General features: G+C 35.5%; 1 pseudogene; it reads right to left on the bottom strand.

Annotated features, from left to right (window-relative positions):
• Positions 1–446: 446 nt before the first annotated feature.
• On the bottom strand, positions 447–1,228 carry LOC141520400 (microtubule-associated protein 1 light chain 3 beta pseudogene; annotated as a pseudogene).
• Positions 1,229–9,206: the final 7,978 nt, after the last annotated feature.

The following is a 9,206-nucleotide window of genomic DNA, read 5'->3' as shown; positions in this document are numbered from 1 at the left end:
TAACTGCATCAGAAAATATTTTTTCTGGTGCAATGGTTTAATGAACTAGTCACTGTTTGGGAAGTCTCTAAATAGAGCAAATCCACAATATAAGAAACCTCCTTCCCTGTTTTGGAAGCCGAGCATTAGAAAGATAATCAATTTACCCATAGAATCCATGGTGTTTTTCTGGATGACTATATAGAAAACAAACAGATGACAGCAAGAAAGTTGTAGTAGTTTATACTAAGCTGGAATCGATGCATTGATTCCAGAATAAGCTAGACTTTTTTGACCCCCCATTTACTCTGTTTTTGCTGCAACCACTGATGGTAAATGGACTTTAAAAAAATAGATATGGCATTTGGCAAGCTTACTAAAAGATACATAGTTAAAGAGAAACCTTCCTATAAAAATTAGCAATTTCCATGAACAAAGACTGTTATTTCACTAAATGGTTACAATGGAATTGAAATTTCTATTTTAAAAAAAGTCACTACAGCAATTCAAATGTCCATTTTATTGGCAACTTAGAATTCAAGGTATGTTTCTAAACCTAAAACTTAAAAAACAAGATAACCTAGGTGAAATAGGAGTTTTCCAAAGCTGTAATATTGTATATGCTTTTGGAATTGAACAAGTATTATTACATATTACATATGCATATAATACAAGAGGCAACTTTACTAAAAAAACCCCTAAGGTAGTAGATAATACTTCTATTTTGGTGAACTGTGATTAGATGAACTGATCAATCTCAGTTGGTAACATCCCTTTTTTCCTGGGTGAGGGCTTAAAAAAATTCTAGTATAGAAGCTTTGTACTAGGTACTAGGTCTTACTCTGAAGATTTCTTTCCAATGTCTCCTGTGAGGCATATACCATATACAAGAAGCCATCTTCATCCTTCTCACTTTCATAGACTTCAGAAATAGGTGTTGAAACGCTCACCATGCTGTGTCCATTCACCAATAGGAAGAAAGCTTGATTAACATTCAGCTGTAGGCGCCTTCTAATTATTTTGATTAGTTCACTCATGTTGACATGATCTGGTACAAGGAATTTGGTTTTATCCAGTACAGGAAGTTGTTTCTCACCCTTGTATCTTTCTATTCTCACCGGTATCTTGGTAGGATGCTGCTCTCGAATAAGTCTCACATCTTCTACTCTTTGTTCGAAGGTCCGGCGCTGCTTGAAGGTCTTCTCCGAAGGCATCGTGCGGGCGGGGAGGGCCGGGAGGGGGCCCGGGGCGGCGGCTTCTGAGCTTCGCTCTGGCCGCGGCGACTTCCCTTCTGTCCCGAAGCCTCCACAATACTCTTAAAGGAGCTCTTTATATTCAAGGCTTGTTGCCTTACTTTTCTTTACACTCCCCCCTATATCAGAGCTTAGTGTATTCTTCCACTTTTGGAATGCCTTTAACCTACTTCTCTGCCTCTCCTACCCATTCTCCAATATCTTGCTCAAGTTTCATCTCCAGTCTTCATTGACCTCCCTTTTGTAATTCTATTTGAACTATGATTTATAATGTATAATTATCTTCTTATATATTCTATTTTTGGTTTTTTATTTATCACCATAAATAAACATTTACTGATCTTCCACAATATGCCAGATACTTTTTAATCAGTTTGCATTACTGAAAAATATCTGCACACATACAAGCATATATGTAGAAGACCTTTAACATGACTTCCATGGGGCACCAGCCCTGGAGTCAGGAAGATCTGAGTTCAAAATCAGCCTCAGACACTTAATAATTACCTAGCTGTGTGGCCTTGGGCAAGCCACTTAACTCCATTGCCTTGCAAAAACCTAAAAAAAAAGATTATCTGAGGAAACTTAGGAATACCCTCTGGGGCCTGAATAAAACTAAGAAGTTAGTTGATAACCCAAGAAATAAATAAGCACTCAGAGAGCAAATATTAATTCAGCTAAAACCCTGAGAAGGAATCTATTGGGACAGAGTAATGAGGAGGTGAGAATAGATGAGTAACAACTTCTGGCCATGGCCCTCAGTCTTGGGTCTACAACTCAACAAAGAACCCAATGAGAGAAGACTAGCAAAAAGACTTTCAGGATCAACAAGTTGTGTTACCTCTTCATCACATATGTTTTGTAGGCTCACTCTCCTGGAGGCTTTGTATATATTGATCTGAGAGTATTACAGTTTGGGGGGAATGTTTGTTCTAATTCTATCGTAGTAAAATATCCTTTTAAATAAAGCTGATTGACTTAAAATTTAAATGATAATCATGTAGGGGCTCACGAGCTATAATATTAAGACTTCCCCTAATCTTCTATGAGTAATACTTAAAATACATGCATCCATATGTGTGTGTATGTGTGTGCTTGTATTTTTACAAACCTATCAGAGTCACAACTACATTGGGCTGTGAATGTGATCACATAAAGAATGGATGGCTTATATCTATAGGAAGAAAGACAAAGGAATTTGTATCCCAGGTCTATTGAGCACTGTGAATAAGGTGACACCACTTGTCTATGTGTGGTAGAGGGAGCATGGAAATGAGTTCATCGAAGAAGCTTTCCTCCCCAGATGTCACTGCCCTGACCAAACCCCTATGTGTCTATGGCAGTTATGACTTTGATATATAGGCACACATTAATACTTCACATATTTGGTTATTTAGTTACACTATTAATACTCTCTTGATCATTCAGTTTTCATATTTGCATGTAATTTTTCATCAACTAGATATAAATTGCCTGTGGGTAGGTCTCATATCTTATATTTCTGTTTTTTTGTACTCTAAAGTTCATAGAACAGTGATGGATCCACAGTACTACCTCTTTTTTTAAATTAATTTTTATTAAAGATATTATTTGAGTTTTACAGTTTTCCCCCTATCTTACTTCCCTCCCCCCCACCACGGAAAGCAATCTGTCAATCTTTACTTTGTTTCCATGTTGTACCTTGATCCAAATTGGGTGTGATGAGAGGGAAATTAAATCCTTAGAGAAGAGACAAGAATTCTAAGAGGTAACAAGATCAGACAATAATATATCTTTTTTTTCTAAATTAAAGGGAATAGTCCTTGAACTTTGTTCAAACTCCACAGCTCCTTAACTGGATACAGATGGCACTCTCCATTGCAGACAGCCCCAAATTGCTCCTGGTTGTTGCACTGATGGAATGAGTGAGTCCTTCAAGGTTGAACATCACCCCCATGTTACTGTTAGGGTGTACAGTGTTTTTCTGGTTCTGCTCATCTTGCTCAGCATCAGTTCATGCAAATCCCTCCAGGCTTCCTTGAAATCCCATCCCTCCTGGTTTCTAATAGAACAATAGTGTCCATGACATACATATACCACAGTTTGCTAAGCCATTCCCCAATTGAAGGACATTTACTTGATTTCCAATTCTTTGCCACCACAAACAGGGCTGCTATAAATATTTTTGTACAAGTATTGTTTTTACCGTTTTTCTTCACCTCTTCAGGAGTATTACCTCTTTTTAAAATCAAATTAATTAATTTATTTATTTTGAATTTTACAATTTCCCCCCAATCTCACTTCCCTCCCCCACCCCCCCACTGAAGGCAGTCTGTTAGTCTTTACATTGTTTCCATGGTATACATTGATCTAAGTTGAATGTGAGGAGAAAGAAATCATATCCTTTTAGGAAAAAAAATAAAGTATAAGAGATAGCAAAATTAATTATAAGATAACAGTTCATACATAGTATTACATCTTGTAAATATACCTTTAGTAAAGTTTTATTTGCTCCCCATCATGTCAAATCTTGTTAATTTTACCTCCACAAGATCTCTCACTTCTCTTTACTCACATAGTCACCAATCTAATTTAGGTCCTTATCACCCTTCACTTCACCTCTCTGCCTCAAGTCTCTCCCCTATTTATCTTCCTTACAGTTTCCAAAATATTTCTAAAGTAGAGGTCTGGCTATTCAGATCCAGTCACATCAGTAACTAAGGTTCACATCTGAACTCAGATCTTCTTGACTTCAGATCCAGTACTCTAACCATGGTATTATGTGGTTGTCTAGGGACATCAGACCTTTGAATATTCTCAAAAATATCTAGGGCATCTCCAATTAGAATTAAATGGGAACTCTTTCACAATTTGATTTCAGTCTTATTATTAGTCATTGACAAAAAGTCCACAGTTCAGCAAGATTATCCTTTCTGTAGTTTTTGAACCCTCTCTCATTCTTATTCCTCTTCATAGTTAGTTCCCATCCCTAGAAGTCCCCATTCCTTTTTTTCTCCTTGCCTCTTAGAATTCTTAGTTTCCTTCAAAACTTAGCTCAAGCAACACCTCCTAGTTTCCTTCAAAGTTTATTTCAAGCACCACCTTCTACCAGATACTGAATCTCCCAGACACTAGTGCCTCCCCATCCCTCCTCATGCCAAATTATTTTATATTTATTTTGTACACACACACACACACAACATATGTTCATCTGGGTCCCCATAAGTGATAACAATGAATCCTATGGAAGGGTATTAGAATTTGAATTACTTGGAGTTATATAAACTATGGTAGTTGGTTTCGGTCCAATGGAAATATGCAGAGCTAATTCAAATAACAGGATCATTTTGAAGGATTTATATTCACACTAATGGGGACCTAATTGTATATAGTTTTCCTTGATAGAATGTAAGCTCCTCAATGGCAGTGATTGCTTCACTTTTGCCTTTGAATACCTAGCACCTTGTACAATCCCTAGCACCCAGCAGGTAATTAGTAAACATTGATTGATTGATTGATTATATGAAGGTGCTTCTGGGTGCCAGAGAACATAAACTTTCACAGATCCTTTCAGGTTAAAAAGGTTTCAAATATATGCTCCCAAATGGATCACAGTAATTGAGTTTAGAAAGTCTCCTCACCAGAATGTTGGCAAGCAAATGATGAGATCTTTTGGCCAAAGTAACATCTACTAAGACTTGGTTGAGGCTCCAATGTGCTTTGGTGGAGAGAACATTTTTATGAAATCAGAGATGTTCGGAAGAACTAAATTAAGATAAAAACTTAAACATTATGAATTCTGATTTCTGCCCTTTCTCATGTCATCTAGACCCAGGTTTTCTGAGTTCTATTTCTTCTTTTGTTAATCTGAAAAAATGAAGACAACTATATAAACGGATTCCTTGGGGATTTTATGAAGAATAACAAAACAAAAAATTCAAATAACATTTTGGCACTTAGAGATTGCCTTAAATTTGCCAACAATATTCTAAGACATACATTTAAAGAGATACAAAATAATCCAGAGTTGCTGTTGGTGTAAAGAGTTTTTACATTATGTTAAAAAATGCTCTGTGTACACTGACAAATATAGCATGTAGTGCCAAGTGCAGTGTCTTAATACAGCCTTCTGTCAATGTATAATTGTGTATGTTTTTTAAAGAAGCCAACAGTACTGAATGCCTAACAACAAGGAGAATTAGGCCTTGCAGACACAGCTGCATTCAAAGCCTTAATGTTGTCCCTTTATTTCCCTCCTTTTGAAATTCCAAAAAGAATCTAGTCTGCTCTCTAAGCTTTTAATTGGCACCTTTAAAAACGAAAATGATCATACATTATAGAAGCATAGAAAGCCAAACAACTAAATCTGGCTCAATGTTCACTTGTAGGGACACTGAATAAATAAAGTACCTGACTGTCTTTGAGGAAAAAATATATTAATTATTTTTCATCTTCAGACTCATTTTTTACATTCTAAGAAATAATGAGCTCTTTAAGTGAAAGTGCCTAAGCTCTGATCAATACCAGGAAAACCACACAGGTAGTTTTTCATATTTCTTGGCACTGTAGATAATCAGTACCTTCTAGGTAACTAATTATCAATCACCATTCTCTATTATCCCAAAGAATAGCACAGGAAACTACTAGGACAAATAATAAATAATAATAATTAATACTACTACTACTACTACTAACAATAATAGTATTTTAACACATATAGTAATAATCTAGCAGGCACCATCCTAAACATTTTATTGCTATTATTATTATTATTACTATTACTTTATTTTTATTGTTTTATTTGATCTTTGCATCAACTCTGGAATGTGGGTGCTATTATCTCCATTTTTTTTACAGATGAGAAAACTGAGATAAACAGAGATTAAATTGACTAAGACCACTTTAAACTCTTTCTTCTTGACTTTAGGCTCAGCATTTTAATCATTGTGTCATGCCTAGGGACATTAAGTTTCCATTATCTTTCCACCTCTTCCCAAGACTCTTCCCTCTTCATTTTCTCTTTACTCAAATTTTTAAAAAATTCCAAATTTATATTTTCTACCATCTCTTCTCTTTTGATACATTCTCTTGGTGATCTCTTCAATTCATATGGGTTTAATTATCAACCTTATTCTCATGACTCCCAGATCTATCTATGTATCTATCTATGTATCTATGTATCTATCTGTCTATCTATCTATCTATCTATCTATCTATCTATCTATCTATCTATCTATCTATCTATCCATCTATCTATCTATACACTGTCTTGATCCCAAGTTATAATATCATATCATAAAATCCCTACTTGACATTTTGAAGTGAACATTCCATAGATAAAATATGTTCCAAACTGAACTCATTTTGTTTTCCTGCAAACTCACCCCTGTTCTTCATTACTAATCAACCCAGCTATTGGTCTCTCCTCTCACTCCACAGTAACACCTTGAAGGCCAAATAAGATTGTCCATGCATGCTCTAGTTTTCTAGTCTAGAAGCAAGTCCCTTGCATCTTCTACTGGGAAGATATCATTTTAGGAAACTGATAGTACCTATACATGAACCTGACACCCATAATGCCTATATAAATATTCTTTGTTTCCCACAGTTAGACCATAAGCTTCTGCATAGCTGGAATTATTTTAAATTTTATTCTAGTATTCCAAGTACTTCTTATGTACCTAATACACATAGTAGATAATTAATAAATGCTTGTTGATGGATTTTTTTCATCACTGTATTGCTTTATTCATCTTGTCTTGGTTAGAGCTAGAATTAATTATTCTAGTCTCAGTCCTTAGAATTAGTAAAGATTTTGTATGAAGAGAATCTTTCTTGGAAGTTAAAGTCTGTGTAATCTTATTAAAATATATTGGTTCTATGATCTCACTGCTGTTCAGTCACTGCCAAATTAAGAGTGTATATAAGTTTACTATAATTTCTTTATTAGATGAGGCAAAGCTCCATATGAGGTGGCTTTTTATTAAAGACTTTTTATTATTTGCTGAAGCAATACTTTGGGCTTCTGAAAAGAGGTTAGTTTTATAAGAGTAATAAAAATCTATTTCCTTGGGTAGTTAGTATTTCATTACACAATCATTAATACCATCTAAGCACAAGAGATGCTATTTGAAATCCAAGAAGAGTTTCTGAATGACCTGCTTGGTAATTTATAGTTAGTAGATTGCCTTAATTCTTAACCACATTACTGTGTATACACAGTATGAGTGTTTACAGCATGATGTCTTGAAAAATCACAGTAATTTTATTTTATTTGGGAGTGGTGTTGGTGGTTGGATTTTAACTATGCCATTTAAATAATTTCATGAAAAGACTGTCAGAACTTGAAGTATACTGAGATACTTTCTAGTTCAAATTGCCTAGAAGAGAAGTCAGTCTTGAAGAGGTGAAATGATTTGTTCAAGAAATTAGTGGTAGAGCTAAGGTTCAGACTCTGGTTTGCTTGGTGATTAGGTCAATGATCTTTCCATTATGTCTGATATCTTTCAGTAAAGCTCATTATGCAAATTAGGGATCTATTTCCCTTTTCAAGAAGTTTTAACATTGAACCTAACTTTATTGGTAACTCTTTTTTTTAAAGTTTTTTCAAGGCAAATGGGGTTAAGTGGCTTTCCCAAGGCCACACAGCTAGGTAATTATTAAGTATCTGAGAGCGGATTTGAATTCAGGTCCTCCTGACTCCGCCCCTATTGGTAACTCTTAATCACATAATTAGAAACTTTTACCAAGGTCATAACTCTTAATCATGTCGATGATTTAAAGATTATTACAATGATTTAGGACAATGAATTAGAACACCTGTAACAAGGCAGTTTGATTTCTTGACTCTGATCAAGTCCTAAGTTTGCAGGTTGGCAGGTTTTCCAGGTAAGAGGGCATTTGTTTCCTGATGCTGAGTGTTGTAGTCCTGTTTATCCAAATGAAAAATTTCAGGAGGTATTTCTGAGATTTAATTCTCTAAGTTTTCTTTTCAATCCTGGAGGGGAATTAAACAAAAGTACTTGAACTTTTGGAAATAGATGACTGGAATTGTAAAAATACAATTTTTTTCTTTCACAGTTGACATCACAGGAAACCAAAAGATAATCCTTTGTACACAAGATGGCGCCATTGTTCTGTGATTGGAATAAGGCATCTCAGGACAAGAACAGAAGTTTGCTAAGAGTCTATCCATTTATAGATCTGTTCATTCATAAGTTCATTGGACTGCTCATGAACATAGTACTTAGAGTTCCATGTATGGTTGAGTTTCCATGTCACAAATACCTTGTTTTTCCTCTCTTTTCTTTCACTCTTTGTGGTTAAGTGTTTTTACTGATAGAAAAACAAAGGTTTAATAAGAAATTACTGTATTCACCAACCAAATGCACGATTAATGAGAAATGCAGTATTTGCCAACTGAATGCACTGTCTGTTTTTGAAAACAGAGCCAAAAAATCTTGGCAGCCAATGATTTTGATTGACTTGACACACTTTCTGGAATGCCCCAGCTGTTAAAGAGTTTTGTGGGGAGTAAGGGTGTAGGGGAGAAAGAAGCCCTGAGTGCAGAATTGTGTTAGAGCTGGTTTACGATGGCTGCAGTATTTCTGGTAAGAAAAATTATTAGGTGTTTATGAGTATTTCAAAAGACCCAGCAAAAACCTTCAGATTCCATGTAAAAATATCCACTTTGGGACTCTTAACACTAAGAACAGAACTTCAGTTGAGGAGGTAGAAGGGTGTGATCAGTGTAAGGCAGTGGTTGTTCATAGCAGAAAACATTTATTGGAGGAATTCCAAGAGGATGAAGGGGTTGCCAGGTTTGGTAAAAAAAGGGAGGGCAAATTGATGTGGTTGGGTAGTGGAGGAGGGTTGGACTTCTTTATGCCGCAGTGACTTCTGGACCACAACTCTCCCAAACCCAAATAAAGAACGCTCATTATGAATTAATGGAGGGATCTTTCTTTATCAACTTTTTCTATAAGGATTCTTAAA

The sequence above is a fragment of the Macrotis lagotis genome, chromosome 4 (assembly GCF_037893015.1).
Source record: "Macrotis lagotis isolate mMagLag1 chromosome 4, bilby.v1.9.chrom.fasta, whole genome shotgun sequence".
NCBI lineage: Eukaryota > Metazoa > Chordata > Mammalia > Peramelemorphia > Peramelidae > Macrotis > Macrotis lagotis.
This window is presented reverse-complemented; position numbering and strand designations above follow the sequence as displayed.